The sequence below is a fragment of the Ranitomeya variabilis genome, chromosome 3, assembly GCF_051348905.1.
Source record: "Ranitomeya variabilis isolate aRanVar5 chromosome 3, aRanVar5.hap1, whole genome shotgun sequence".
Classification (NCBI taxonomy): domain Eukaryota; kingdom Metazoa; phylum Chordata; class Amphibia; order Anura; family Dendrobatidae; genus Ranitomeya; species Ranitomeya variabilis.
The window spans coordinates 275,105,998-275,121,734 of NC_135234.1; the positions used below are offsets into that span (position 1 = coordinate 275,105,998).

Consider the following 15,737-nt stretch of genomic DNA (forward strand, 5'->3'; position numbering starts at 1 on the left):
GATTGGCAAGTCTGCCTCTGTGCCAGTCCTGTGTGTGGCATCTGTCTCTCATTGTGTGCCACCGAAAACCAATGTGTAATATTGGGCCATTTTTTTGGGGGGGGTAAATTCTCCCTGTAAAAAAAAAATAATAGTGGGAGATAAAGATTGGCAAGTCTGCCTCTGTGCCAGTCCTGTGTGTGGCATCTGTCTCACCTTGTGTGCCACCGAAAACCAGTGTGTAATATTGGGCCATTTTTTTTTGGGGGGGGGGTAAATTCTCCCTGTAAAAAAAAAAATTAATAGTGGGAGATAAAGATTTGCAAGTCTGCCTCTGTGCCAGTCCAGTGTGTGGCATCTGTCTCTCCTTGTGTACCACCGAAAACCAGTGTGTAATACTGGTCCTTTTTTTTGGGGGGGGGTAAATTCTCCCTGTAAAAAAAAAAATAATAGTGGGAGATAAAGATTGGCAAGTCTGCCTCTGTGCCAGTCCTGTGTGTGGCATCTGTCTCTCCTTGTGTACCACCGAAAACCAGTGTGTAATACTGGTCCTTTTTTTTGGGGGGGGGTAAATTCTCCCTGTAAAAAAAAAAAATAATAGTGGGAGATAAAGATTGGCAAGTCTGCCTCTGTGCCAGTCCTGTGTGTGGCATCTGTCTCTCCATGTGTGCCACCGAAAACCAGTGTGTAATACTGGTCCTTTTTTTGGGGGGGGTAAATTCTCACTGTAAAAAAAAAAAATTAATAGTGGGAGATAAAGATTGGTAAGTCTGCCTCTGTGCCAGTCCTGTGTGTGGCATCTGTCTCTCATTGTGTGCCACCGAAAACCAGTGTGTAATATTGGGCCATTTTTTGGGGGGGGGGTAAATTCTCCCTGTAAAAAAAAAAATTAATAGTGGGAGATAAAGATTGGCAAGTCTGCCTCTGTGCCAGTCCTGTGTGTGGCATCTGTCTCTCCTTGTGTGCCACCGAAAACCAGTGTGTAATATTGGGCCATTTTTTGGGGGGGGTAAATTCTCCCTGTAAAAAAAAAATTAATAGTGGGAGATAAAGATTGGCATTTCTGCTTGAGTGCCGGTCCTGTGTGTGCCATCTGTCTCAAATTATTGGGGCACAGAAAACCTAGTGTGTAACATTGGGCCTGATTTTCCTTTCAGTGTCAGGCACCTATAAAGGTATATATAAATCCTACAGAAGTTTGAGTTCACCTTATAAGTTGTTTTACAGTAACAAATACCGTTACTTTGGTTACGTTTTGCAAACAATGAGGAAGTCTAGTAGAAGAGGTCGTGGCCATGGGCGGTCATTGTCAGCTGGTAATGATGGTAGTGGTGGTGGAGCGTCAGGTGGTCGTGGTAAAAGCAGTACAGCACCTAAGTCTCGAGTTGTTGAGCCAGGTTCGTCGTCTGGCTACACAAGGCCTCGAACGCTCTCTTTTCTGGGAGTAGGAAAACCACTATTGGAGCCGGAGCAGGAGGAACAAGTATTGGCTTTCATTGCTGACTCTGCCTCTAGCTCTTTCGCCTCCTCCTCGGAAAGTGCCAAATGTCAGAGCAGTGCATCGTCAGTGGATGCTCCCGGTCAGGAACAAGTCGCTTCCTTGTGTCCTTCACCCAGAACAACAGTGAAAGATGCGTCAGTCGACACAACAGGTTACTCCATGGAGCTCTTTACACATACCGTTCCTGGGTTAGACAGTGAAACAGTTAACAGGCCATGCCCATTAGAAGTTGAATCGGACATGGAGTGCACTGATGCACAGCCACAGCCAGATTACTATGCTGTTCCTTTGACTCAGACCAGAACATTGCCCTCGCAGTGTACTGAGGCAGAATCAAACCCAGCTTAGACTATGGTGACCCGTCACGAACGCTATACCACCGGCTTACACGGTGACACAGACGAAGTTGCACACGAGATAGAAGAGGAGGTCATAGAAGACCCAGTTGTTGACCCCGATTGGCAGCCATTGGGGGAACAGGGTGCAGGCGGCAGTAGTTCTGAAGCGGAGGAGGAGGAGCCACAGCAGGCATCAACATCACAACAGGCTCCATCTGCCGGGCCCGTATCTGGCCAAAAACGCTTGGCAAAACCAAAAACAATTGGAGGACAGCGTGGCCATCCGGTTAAAGAAGCACAGTCTGCAATGCCTGAAAAGGTATCCGATAGTAGAAAGAGTGCAGTCTGGCATTTTTTTAAACAACATCCAAATGATCAGCGCAAAGTCATCTGTCAAAAATGTTCAACTACCTTAAGCAGAGGTCAGAATCTTAAAAGTCTAAATACAAGTTGCATGCATAGACATTTATCCACCATGCATTTGCAAGCCTGGACTAACTACCAAACATCCCTAAAGGTTGCAGCACCCTCGGCCAATGAAGCTAGTCAGCAACGCTACATCCCTTCCCTCACTGTAAACACACCATTTCCCGCACCACCTGCAGTATCTGTGCAGCTTTAGTCGCCAGGCCAAAGCAGTCAGGGAATCACCAGGTTCGCAGTAGGAAACACTGCATGTAGGGCACCGGCAAGAATACCATCTCCAACCCTCTCTCAGTCACCCATGTCCACCGGCACCACCGCTAGTTCCACGATCTCCAGCTCTCCAGTCCAGCTCACCCTACATGAGACTCTTGTTAGGGAAAGGAAGTACTCATCCTCGCATCCGCATACACAGGGTTTGAACGCCCACATTGCTAGACTAATCTCATTAGAGATGATGCCCTACCGGTTAGTTGAAAGCGAAGCTTTCAAAGCGCTGATTGACTACGCTGTACCATGCTACGAGCTACCCAGTCGACAGTTCTTTTCTAAAAAAGCCATCCCAGCCCTCCAACAGCATGTTAAAGACCGCATCGTCCATGCACTCAGGCAGTCTGTGACTTCAAAGGTGCACCTGACAACAGATGCATGGACCAGTAGGCATGGCCAGGGACGTTACGTGTCCATCACGGACACTGGGTGAATGTGGTGGATGCAGGGTGCACAGGGGACAGCAATATTGGGACAGTTCTGCCTAGCCCACGGTCAAGGAAAAGAGTTGGCTGTAGGCGTTCGCCCCCCCTCCTCCTCTTCCTCCTCCTCCTGCAGAAGCGAGAGCTCGTCCACAGACCGCAGTTGCACATCCACTCCATCCGCAGCTGCCACTGTTGCACACCAGGTGTGCCATTATGGGACAGCTAGTGGCAAGCGTCAGCAGGCTGTATTGGCAATTAAGTGTTTGGGCGACAACAGACACACCGCGGAAGTTCTGTCCGAGTTCTTGCAGAAAGAATCTCAGTCATGGCTGGGCACTGTACATCTTGAGGCAAGCAAGGTAGTGAGTGATAACGGAAGGAATTTCATGGCTGCCATAGCCCTTTCCCAACTGAAACACATTCCTTGCCTGGCTCACACCTTAAACCTGGTGGTGCAGTGCTTCCTGAAAAGTTATCCGGGGTTACCCGACCTGCTCCTCAAAGTGCGCAGACTTTGCTCGCATATCCGCCGTTCGCCCGTACACTCCAGCCGTATGCAGAACTATCAGCGGTCTTTGAACCTTCCCCAGCATCGCCTAATCATCGACGTTGCAACAAGGTGGAACTCCACACTGCACATGCTTCAGAGACTGCGAACAGAGGCGTGCTATTATGTATTTGTGGGAGGATACACAGGCAGGCAGTTGGATGGCAGACATGGAGTTGTCAGGTGTGCAGTGGTCAAAGCTACAAGACCTGTGTCAAGTCCTTCAGTGTTTTGAGGAATGCACACGGCTGGTTAGTGCAGACAACGCCATAATAAGCATGACCATCCCCCTAATGCGTCTGCTGATGCAAAGTTTGACGCACATAAAGGAGCAGGCGTCTGCAGCCGAGGAAGAGGAAAGCCTTGATGACAGTCAGCCATTGTCTGGTCAGGGCAGTGTAGAGGACGCGGTAGCGGGCGAAGAGGAGGAGGAGGACGAGGAGGATGATGGGGATGAGTACTTTTTTAATGAGGAAGCTTCTCCTGGGCCAACAAATTAGTGGCCTTGCAAGGCTGGGTTCTGTTTTTTTAAGGGAGACAAGTGACGTAGATTTGCCTGTAACTGCCCCTCAAACCAGCACAACCGCAGATTTGACAACTGGAACTTTGGCCCACATGGCGGATTATGCCTTACGTTACGTATCCTCAAAAGGGACCCACGCATTATTAAAATGATGAGCAATGACGATTACTGGTTGGCCTGCATCCTTGACCCTCGCTATAAAGGCAAATTGCAAAATATTATGCCACATGAGAACCTCGAAAAAATATTAGCAACCAAACAAGCTACTCTTGTAGACCGTTTGATTCAGGCATTCCCAGCACACGGCGCCGGTGATGGTTCTCACACGAGCTGCAGGGGGCTACAGGGCAGAGGTGTTAGAGGTGCACAAATCAGAAGTGGCGTTGGACAGAGGGGTTTTCTGACCAGGTTGTGGAGTGATTTCGCAATGACCGCAGACAGGACAGGTACTGCAGCATCTATTCAAAGTGACAGGAGACAACATTTGTCCAGTATGGTTACTAACTATTTTTCATCCCTTATCGATGTTCTCCCTCAACCGTCATTCCCATTTGATTACTGGGCATCCAAATTAGACACCTGGCCTGAATTGGCAGAATATGCATTGCAGGAGCTTGCTTGCCCAGCAGCTAGTGTGCTATCAGAAAGAGTATTCAGTGCTGCTGGTCCAATATTAACCGAAAAAAGGACTCGTCTGGCTACCCAAAATGTGGATGATCTAACCTTCATTAAAATGAACCGCTCCTGGATTTCAAATTATTTTGCCCCACCTTTCCCGGCTGACACCTAGCTTTCCTATAAAAAGGTCTTGCTTGTGGACTGGTCTTACTGAGTGTTCCAATTTCTTAATTTGCAGCAGCTGTTTGTCCAGCATACGACATGTTTACACCTCCCTCAATGGGAAAACTCCCCCCACGGGGCCGTTGTCTCGCCATTTGGCGTAAGCACCCGTTAGAGTGGCGTTTGTCTGAAGAGGTGGGTGTGCCCGCTTTTGGTCGACGGCACTGCCACTGGGTCCATCATGGTACAATAACGTGTCCCTGGCGGTGGTGGCGCGCACCCAACGTCAGACACACCGTTGTAACATGAGGGGCCCTGGGACGGTACCGCTGGCCACAAGAGAGTTCACACCCCCCCAGCTCAAACTGTGCTCTACCACGTGCAAAATTATCTCTCACAGCTCCACCAATGTTTAGTGTATGCACTGACATCATTCAATGCCTGGCACTGACAATACCAATTTGTTGACATCTATGATGCTAGTTAAAGTAGTCTGGGTCAGTGTCCTATATTGACACCAGTAAATACTTACTGCCAAATTACTATGTCAGAAACTCAGCAGATGAGCCCACCCCTGTACCTAAGTATGCCACATTTTTTTTTGTTGTTGTTTTGCGAGACATTAACATCTATTTATTTTTGTGAGTACTAACTGTGTCAGACACTCCTTGCAATCCTCCTCCACTGACCACAACAATGCTGCCTGTGTACCCCTGCGAGATAACTATAACTGCCTTGAGCCTATTTTTATTTATTTTAGGCCTAGTAAGCCTGTCTGCGGTCCCTCCTTGCAATCCTCCGCTGACCACAATGCTGCCTGTGTACCCATGTAACCTATTTAAAACTGCATAGAGCCTATTTTTAGTTATTTTAGGCCTACTAAGCCTGTCTGCGGTCCCTCCTTGCAATCGTCCTCCTCCGCTGACCACAATGCTGCCTGTGTATCCATGTAACCGATTTAAAACTGCCTTGAGCCTATTTTTATTTATTTTAGGCCTAGTAAGCCTGTCTGCGGTCCCTCCTTGCAATCCTCCGCTGACCACAATGCTGCCTGTGTACCCATGTAACCTATTTAAAACTGCATAGAGCCTATTTTTATGAAGATAAGAAAAATGGTGTGCACTCAGGTCGTAGGATAGTGAGGTGCTGGTAAACTGACCGTGTGGTCAAGTCTAACATAGAAAAAAATTACCGCACACTCAATATTGATATAATGCAGAAAAAAGGTTTATGCCAATTTTATTCAGGAAAAAACAAAATGATAGTTCGCCACAGTGATAGAGTAGAACCCGACGTTTCGACCCTCCCGGGTCTTATTCATGGGGTTGCTGAAACAACAAGACATTTTATCAACAATTGTTTGACAAACATTTGGCAAAATAACATTTAGTAATAAAAAATCAATCACCAGAAGGGAATACACACAAAAAAAACAAAACAAAATTATATACAAAACAACTCAAGAAAATGACAATGGTCATACGATCAGGAACGGCGAATATTATACTGCCATATAGTGCAAAAGGTCATGAAAGTATATAAAGTTTTACCTCTAGTCCTTAGGAATGTATGTACACAAGGTGGCAGTAGTAAACGAGGACCAAACGATCCCTGATACAGAGAGCAAAACCTGCCATAGTGACAAGATGACAGTGTTATCAGATATAATAAATGTGGGTAAAGAGATCTATCAATCGAGAATAGGTACCAGACACGTGTGTTGTAGATATTATGTTGTTATAGCCACTAGGGTGATGCAGTGTTTGTCCGGGCATAATGGTGAAATAAGTGTTCGGTCGCATCTGCAAGTAGGGAAAAACATGTCAGTAATGGCCAAGAGTTGTATAGATGATGTCACTTAGGGGGTGCCCCAAGAAATCCTGTAAATAGCTAGGTTATAGTATGTGTAGTGCCTCAGAATGAGGCCAGTAAGCGCCATAAGTGTTGGGGTGCCTATAGAGGCATAGGGAGCATGTCAGACATGAATGCTATATGTGTAATGTCCCATTAAGGGTGTCTCCGCTGGAGCCCTGAAAAGCACAAGGTCATAATATATGAGGTACCTTGGTAGAAGGCCAGTAAGGGATATTATCCCAAGGAGTTAATTCAGAAGGGGTCGTGTACTTCATGGACCTGTGGAATAGGTGGAGAGACAAAGAAATGGTAACCCAGGGTTACCCAGTATAGGCGGTCAAAATCGACCGACGAAATGGGGAAAGAAAAACACAAAGTAGATACCTGGTGTGGGTCCTATGGGGGTAAGCGGCGCATCCCGCGCCTTGCTGCACGTTTCCAGAGGGGAGGCTCGGCAAGTAAGGGAGGACGGGGATATGGCCCTGAAATAGCGCCGGACCGGAAGTCCCGGACCGGAAGTGACGCGGTAATACATGCGCACTGAGCCCTGCAGGCACGTAAGGGCAAAGAACTTTGCCCAGGAGTGGGAGTGATGTAGTACTGTACGAAGTATTGAAGGAGAGATGTGATCATACGGAGGCACCCAAAAGGAATGGGAATGAATGAAATGAATGAGTGAAACTAAAAATGAAAAAAAGGGGGAAAAAATATAATAATAATAATAAAATAATAAAAGGAAAATGAAAATAAAGTATGGAGTCAAAAATAAAGTGAAAGCAAATGAAGTAAAATTGAAAAAATATAAAAATAATAATAATGTAAATATGAAATGAAAATGATGAATATGTCATGGAAATGAAATGGAATATACGCCTATATTTGCATGGTGTGTGAGAAAGGAAAATAAAAATAAAAAATAAAAAATAAAAATAAATAATAAATGATAAAAAATAAAATATAAAAAATAAAAAATAAATAATAAAAAATAAAAAATAAAAAAATATAGAAAAATGGGAAAAAATAGAAAGTAAATAATGAAGAAATAATAATGAAAGTTAATAAAAATTAAATACAAAATAAAAATAAAATATAAAAATTAAAAATAAAAAATGATAAAAATAATGAATAATGTGAAAAAATAAAATAAATAAATAAATAAAAATAATAAAAATGAATGAAAACAAGAAAAAGAAAATATGCGACCGAGGACTCACCTAGTGGAAGGTGGACTCAACGTGTCTGGAAGGTAAAGAGAGAGAATTAGTGAGACATTATAGTAGCCAGTCAATCTCCCTGTTGAGACCCTTAGGGCTTAGGGTTTCCAGTTTTGTGGATCCAGAATGCCTCCCTCATTTTCAGTTGTTTAATATGGTTACCGCCTCGTCTGGGTCTCGGTACCTGCTCAATGTGTCTGCACCTAACGAAGTGTTCTGGGATAGGTAGCCACGTTTTACTACATCGAATGGTGGATTTGTGGCTTGCTATACGGTCTTTTACGTGTTGGGTGGTCTCTCCTACGTATAGGAGGCCACATGGGCATTTTACAATGTAAACAACAAAGTTGGAGTCACAAGTGTAGTATCCATGGATCGGGTAGGTCTTGCCTGTCCTGGGGTGGGTTACGCTATCTGCTTTGATAACATTGGAACAGGAGGCGCAATTGAGACATGGAAATGTCCCTGTGCGTTGTGGGGTCAGTACCGATTGGTTTATGGTGGGGCGTCCACTACCTATATCGGCCCGAACTAGTTTGTCTCTTATGTTGGGGGCTCTTCTGTTGCACATGAGGGGTGGTAAAGAGAAACTTGAAATGTTTGGGTAGGCTTTCTCTAGGAGAGACCAGTGTTTATGGACCACTCTCTTGTGTTTATGGACCACCTTACTTGCCGAGCCTCCCCTCTGGAAACGTGCAGCAAGGCGCGGGATGCGCCGCTTACCCCCATAGGACCCACACCAGGTATCTACTTTGTGTTTTTCTTTCCCCATTTCGTCGGTCGATTTTGACCGCCTATACTGGGTAACCCTGGGTTACCGTCTCTCCACCTATTCCACAGGTCCATGAAGTACACGACCCCTTCTGAATTAACTCCTTGGGATAATATCCCTTACTGGCCTTCTACCAAGGTACCTCATATATTATGACCTTGTGCTTTTCAGGGCTCCAGCGGAGACACCCTTAATGGGACATTACACATATAGCATTCATGTCTGACATGCTCCCTATGCCTCTATAGGCACCCCAACACTTATGGCGCTTACTGGCCTCATTCTGAGGCACTACACATACTATAACCTAGCTATTTACAGGATTTCTTGGGGCACCCCCTAAGTGACATCATCTATACAACTCTTGGCCATTACTGACATGTTTTTCCCTACTTGCAGATGCGACCGAACACTTATTTCACCATTATGCCCGGACAAACACTGCATCACCCTAGTGGCTATAACAACATAATATCTACAACACACGTGTCTGGTACCTATTCTCGATTGATAGATCTCTTTACCCACATTTATTATATCTGATAACACTGTCATCTTGTCACTATGGCAGGTTTTGCTCTCTGTATCAGGGATCGTTTGGTCCTCGTTTACTACTGCCACCTTGTGTACATACATTCCTAAGGACTAGAGGTAAAACTTTATATACTTTCATGACCTTTTGCACTATATGGCAGTATAATATTCGCCGTTCCTGATCGTATGACCATTGTCATTTTCTTGAGTTGTTTTGTATATAATTTTGTTTTGTTTTTTTTGTGTGTATTCCCTTCTGGTGATTGATTTTTTATTACTAAATGTTATTTTGCCAAATGTTTGTCAAACAATTGTTGATAAAATGTCTTGTTGTTTCAGTAACCCCATGAATAAGACCCGGGAGGGTCGAAACGTCGGGTTCTACTCTATCACTGTGGCGAACTATCATTTTGTTTTTTCCTGAATAAAATTGGCATAAACCTTTTTTCTGCATTATATCAATATTGAGTGTGCGGTAATTTTTTTCTATGTTAGACTTGACCACACGGTCAGTTTACCAGCACCTCACTATCCTACGACCTGAGTGCACACCATTTTTCTTATCTTCATGTGATTTTTTCTTGGTGTAGCACCGGTCCTCCAGATGTCGTCTGATACCTTTGCTTACGACGCCGCAACCAGCTCAAATATTCTATCTCAAGTCTCGAACTCTAGCGAGTTCTTGAAGACTCCCCTACATGAACTCAGGACAAGGGACTACGAAAAGGAACGACGAAAATTAATCTCCTTTGACCTACATTGCATCACCTTGGCAGAGTACCATAAACAAGGAAGGATCCCGAGGGGCCTTAGATGCAACCTACGCCCCACTCTTTTTTCAGAGAACCCTGATTTTTGTGACAAATACAAAAAGATCCTCAATAAATGCTCTATGGACATTATTATATTGACCATTGAATTTTTACAGAAATCTATCACCGAGACTAAGGACAACATCAGAGCCATTGAAACTCAACTTTCCTCGACCTTGGCGTCCCCAGAGTGGACCAACCTCAAGGAGAAAACTGACAAAATCCTTGCTGACCACCGTAAATTCCTGGAGGAGAGAAAGCGCCAAAAGTTCAAACGCGACAACGACGACTACACCCACAACAGAGTATACCGATGGAACGATTCTACAGGCAACCATCCCTGGCGCCGTCCCTACCAACGCAAGACGGGCTCCTTCAGCACGGAGAGCGACTCATCCACGGGTTCAAGCAGACCTCATTTTTTGTCCAAAGGCCGCAGGGGAGGTTATCAGCGTACCGACCAACAAGAAGATCGAGGAAAAATGACAACTCGGTCACAGGTAAGACATCTAACCTAGTCATTAATATTTCAGGTTATACGCTCTCCCCTGCGGAACTCAATGTACTACAAAAAGGACTGTCGTTCTGTCCCACTCCTAACTGGGACAGTTTCCAGCTGGAGCAGGACTTACAAAGACTATATCGTCTAGTGAGACTGAAGACTCACTTCGGGACATTGACGGGAGACTCCGAGAACAGAGTGTCTCCTACTGGGGACGTCTCTGTTGCGGAGATCCCTCTGGCGTCACTGGGCTTGAGGAACCCCAGTTCCTTTAACCCTCCTCATACATTCCATCCTGTGGAAACGTTTATTTCTTTTGTTGATAAGGATGTTAAGGATCTATCTCACCAACATCGATTGGGTCTCTTCCCTACACGGGCTAACATGACACCGTCGGATAAACAGGCACTCACTTCTCTCCATAATAACAGAGCCATTGTTATCAAACCGGCGGACAAGGGCGGAGCAATAGTTATACTAGACCGCGCACTATACTCCACCGAGGTATTACGCCAATTATCTGATACCAACACATACAAGGTTATTCCCAGGGACCCCGTCTTCGAGATCCGCAAAAAAATTGAATATATCACCAGGACCTATAGTGATAATGGTACCATTGATCAGCAAACAGTTAAATTCCTCAACAACCTTCACCCAATCACTCCAGTATTCTATATACTACCCAAAATCCACAAGTCACTAACAAATCCCCCTGGTCGTCCCATAGTGGCATCCACGGACTCTATATTGTCACCTCTGTCAGTCTTTCTTGAAAAAATCCTAACTCCACTGATCAAGAACAACAGGTCCTTTATACTGGACACTGGCCACTTTCTGAGAAAATTGAGACAACTTGATTGTGTACCCCCTAACAGTCTCCTAGTCACCATGGACGTCAACAGCCTTTACACCTCCATCACCCATGAGAAAGGCATTACGGCATCCAGATCACTGTTAGAGAATTCAGGCAAATCCACTATGTTCACACAGTTCTGCATAGACCTACTAAGACTAGTACTATACGAAAACTACTTTCTCTATGAAGATACCTACTACATACAATGCCAGGGTACCGCGATGGGTTCGAACGTCGCACCGGCGTATGCTAATGCATACATGAATACATTTGAGGAGAATTTTGTCTACACCGATACTAGATATGTGGAGTATATCAATTGCTACTTGCGTTACATAGATGACATCTTCTTTATTTGGTCAGGGCCTACCGACATACTGCAGGCATTTCATCAGACACTTAACTCCATCTACCCAGAACTACGATTCACCATGCAGTTTGATCCAAACCAAATTTCATTTTTGGACACCCTTGTTCGTAAGGATAATCAGGGCCATTTGTCCACTGACCTTTACTGCAAACCAACAGACTGTAATAGTCTTTTGCACTATTCTAGTAGTCATCCTAAAGCTACACGCAATAGCCTTCCCCGTTCGCAATTCACCAGAGTAGCCAGGATCGTCTCCGATCAGGCTACACTCCCCACACGCCTAGAGGACATGTCCCAGAAATTTAGGGAAAGGAACTATCCACAACGTCTACTCGACCTTGAAAAAACACGGATCCTACAACAACAACCTTCACCTCCGGGCAATACCAACACAGACAGGATCCCATTCGTCCACACTTTCCATCCTCTTATGCCTAAAGTCGAGAGAGTGGTCCATAAACACTGGTCTCTCCTAGAGAAAGCCTACCCAAACATTTCAAGTTTCTCTTTACCACCCCTCATGTGCAACAGAAGAGCCCCCAACATAAGAGACAAACTAGTTCGGGCCGATATAGGTAGTGGACGCCCCACCATAAACCAATCGGTACTGACCCCACAACGCACAGGGACATTTCCGTGTCTCAATTGCGCCTCCTGTTCCAATGTTATCAAAGCAGATAGCGTAACCCACCCCAGGACAGGCAAGACCTACCCGATCCATGGATACTACACTTGTGACTCCAACTTTGTTGTTTACATTGTAAAATGCCCATGTGGCCTCCTATACGTAGGAGAGACCACCCAACACGTAAAAGACCGTATAGCAAGCCACAAATCCACCATTCGATGTAGTAAAACGTGGCTACCTATCCCAGAACACTTCGTTAGGTGCAGACACACGGTGGCGCAGCTGAAATACCAAGTCATTGAGCAGGTACCGAGACCCAGACGAGGCGGTAACCATATTAAACAACTGAAAATGAGGGAGGCATTCTGGATCCACAAACTGGAAACCCTAAGCCCTAAGGGTCTCAACAGGGAGATTGACTGGCTACTATAATGTCTCACTAATTCTCTCTCTTTACCTTCCAGACACGTTGAGTCCACCTTCCACTAGGTGAGTCCTCGGTCGCATATTTTCTTTTTCTTGTTTTCATTCATTTTTATTATTTTTATTTATTTATTTATTTTATTTTTTCACATTATTCATTATTTTTATCATTTTTTATTTTTAATTTTTATATTTTATTTTTATTTTGTATTTAATTTTTATTAACTTTCATTATTATTTCTTCATTATTTACTTTCTATTTTTTCCCATTTTTCTATATTTTTTTATTTTTTATTTTTTATTATTTATTTTTTATTTTTTATATTTTATTTTTTATCATTTATTATTTATTTTTATTTTTTATTTTTTATTTTTATTTTCCTTTCTCACACACCATGCAAATATAGGCGTATATTCCATTTCATTTCCATGACATATTCATCATTTTCATTTCATATTTACATTATTATTATTTTTATATTTTTTCAATTTTACTTCATTTGCTTTCACTTTATTTTTGACTCCATACTTTATTTTCATTTTCCTTTTATTATTTTATTATTATTATTATTATATTTTTTCCCCCTTTTTTTCATTTTTAGTTTCACTCATTCATTTCATTCATTCCCATTCCTTTTGGGTGCCTCCGTATGATCACATCTCTCCTTCAATACTTCGTACAGTACTACATCACTCCCACTCCTGGGCAAAGTTCTTTGCCCTTACGTGCCTGCAGGGCTCAGTGCGCATGTATTACCGCGTCACTTCCGGTCCGGGACTTCCGGTCCGGCGCTATTTCAGGGCCATATCCCCGTCCTCCCTTACTTGCCGAGCCTCCCCTCTGGAAACGTGCAGCAAGGCGCGGGATGCGCCGCTTACCCCCATAGGACCCACACCAGGTATCTACTTTGTGTTTTTCTTTCCCCATTTCGTCGGTCGATTTTGACCGCCTATACTGGGTAACCCTGGGTTACCATTTCTTTGTCTCTCCACCTATTCCACAGGTCCATGAAGTACACGACCCCTTCTGAATTAACTCCTTGGGATAATATCCCTTACTGGCCTTCTACCAAGGTACCTCATATATTATGACCTTGTGCTTTTCAGGGCTCCAGCGGAGACACCCTTAATGGGACATTACACATATAGCATTCATGTCTGACATGCTCCCTATGCCTCTATAGGCACCCCAACACTTATGGCGCTTACTGGCCTCATTCTGAGGCACTACACATACTATAACCTAGCTATTTACAGGATTTCTTGGGGCACCCCCTAAGTGACATCATCTATACAACTCTTGGCCATTACTGACATGTTTTTCCCTACTTGCAGATGCGACCGAACACTTATTTCACCATTATGCCCGGACAAACACTGCATCACCCTAGTGGCTATAACAACATAATATCTACAACACACGTGTCTGGTACCTATTCTCGATTGATAGATCTCTTTACCCACATTTATTATATCTGATAACACTGTCATCTTGTCACTATGGCAGGTTTTGCTCTCTGTATCAGGGATCGTTTGGTCCTCGTTTACTACTGCCACCTTGTGTACATACATTCCTAAGGACTAGAGGTAAAACTTTATATACTTTCATGACCTTTTGCACTATATGGCAGTATAATATTCGCCGTTCCTGATCGTATGACCATTGTCATTTTCTTGAGTTGTTTTGTATATAATTTTGTTTTGTTTTTTTTGTGTGTATTCCCTTCTGGTGATTGATTTTTTATTACTAAATGTTATTTTGCCAAATGTTTGTCAAACAATTGTTGATAAAATGTCTTGTTGTTTCAGTAACCCCATGAATAAGACCCGGGAGGGTCGAAACGTCGGGTTCTACTCTATCACTGTGGCGAACTATCATTTTGTTTTTTCCTGAATAAAATTGGCATAAACCTTTTTTCTGCATTATATCAATATTGAGTGTGCGGTAATTTTTTTCTATGTTAGAGCCTATTTTTAGTTATGTTAGGCCTACTAAGCCTGTCTGCGGTCCCTCCTTGCAATCCTCCTCCTCCGCTGACCACAATGCTGCCTGTGTATCCGTGTAACCGATTTAAAACTGCCTTGAGCCTATTTTTATTTATTGCAGGCCTAGTAAGCCTGTCTGCGGTCCCTCCTTGCAATCCTCCGCTGACCACAAAGCTGCCTGTGTACCCATGTAACCTATTTAAAACTGCATAGAGCCTATTTTTAGTTATTTTAGGCCTACTAAGCCTGTCTGCGGTCCCTACTTGCAATCGTCCTCCTCCGCTGACCACAATGCTGCCTGTGTATCCATGTAACCGATTTAAAACTGCCTTGAGCCTATTTTTATTTATTTTAGGCCTAGTAAGCCTGTCTGCGGTCCCTCCTTGCAATCCTCCGCTGACCACAATGCTGCCTGTGTACCCATGTAACCTATTTAAAACTGCATAGAGCCTATTTTTAGTTATTTTAGGCCTACTATGCCTGTCTGCGGTCACTCCTTGCAATCCTCCTCCTCCACTGACCACAATGCTGCCTGTGTATCCATGTAACCGATTTGAAATTGCCTTGAGCCTATTTTTATTTATTTTAGGCCTAGTAAGCCTGTCTGCGGTCCCTCCTTGCAATCGTCCGCTGACCACAATGCTGCCTGTGTAACCATGTAACCTATTTAAAACTGCATAGAGCCTATTTTTAGTTATTTTAGGCCTACTAAGCCTGTCTGCGGTCCCTCCTTGCAATCGTCCTCCTCCGCTGACCACAATGCTGCCTGTGTATCCATGTAACCGATTTAAAACTGCCTTGAGCCTATTTTTATTTATTTTAGGCCTAGTAAGCCTGTCTGCGGTCCCTCCTTGCAATCCTCCGCTGACCACAATGCTGCCTGTGTACTCATGTAACCTATTTAAAACTGCATAGAGCCTATTTTTAGTTATTTTAGGCCTACTAAGCCTGTCTGCGGTCCCTCCTTGCAATCGTCCTCCTCCGCTGACCACAATGC

General features: G+C 44.1%; 1 long non-coding RNA gene across 1 annotated transcript; it reads left to right on the top strand.

Annotated features, from left to right (window-relative positions):
* Positions 1 to 10,326: 10,326 nt before the first annotated feature.
* On the top strand, positions 10,327 to 14,339 carry LOC143818164 (uncharacterized). Its single transcript, XR_013224353.1, has 3 exons — positions 10,327 to 10,472; positions 12,796 to 12,820; positions 14,262 to 14,339. It is a non-coding gene; the product is annotated as an uncharacterized LOC143818164 (long non-coding RNA).
* The last annotated feature ends 1,398 nt before the right edge of the window (positions 14,340 to 15,737 follow it).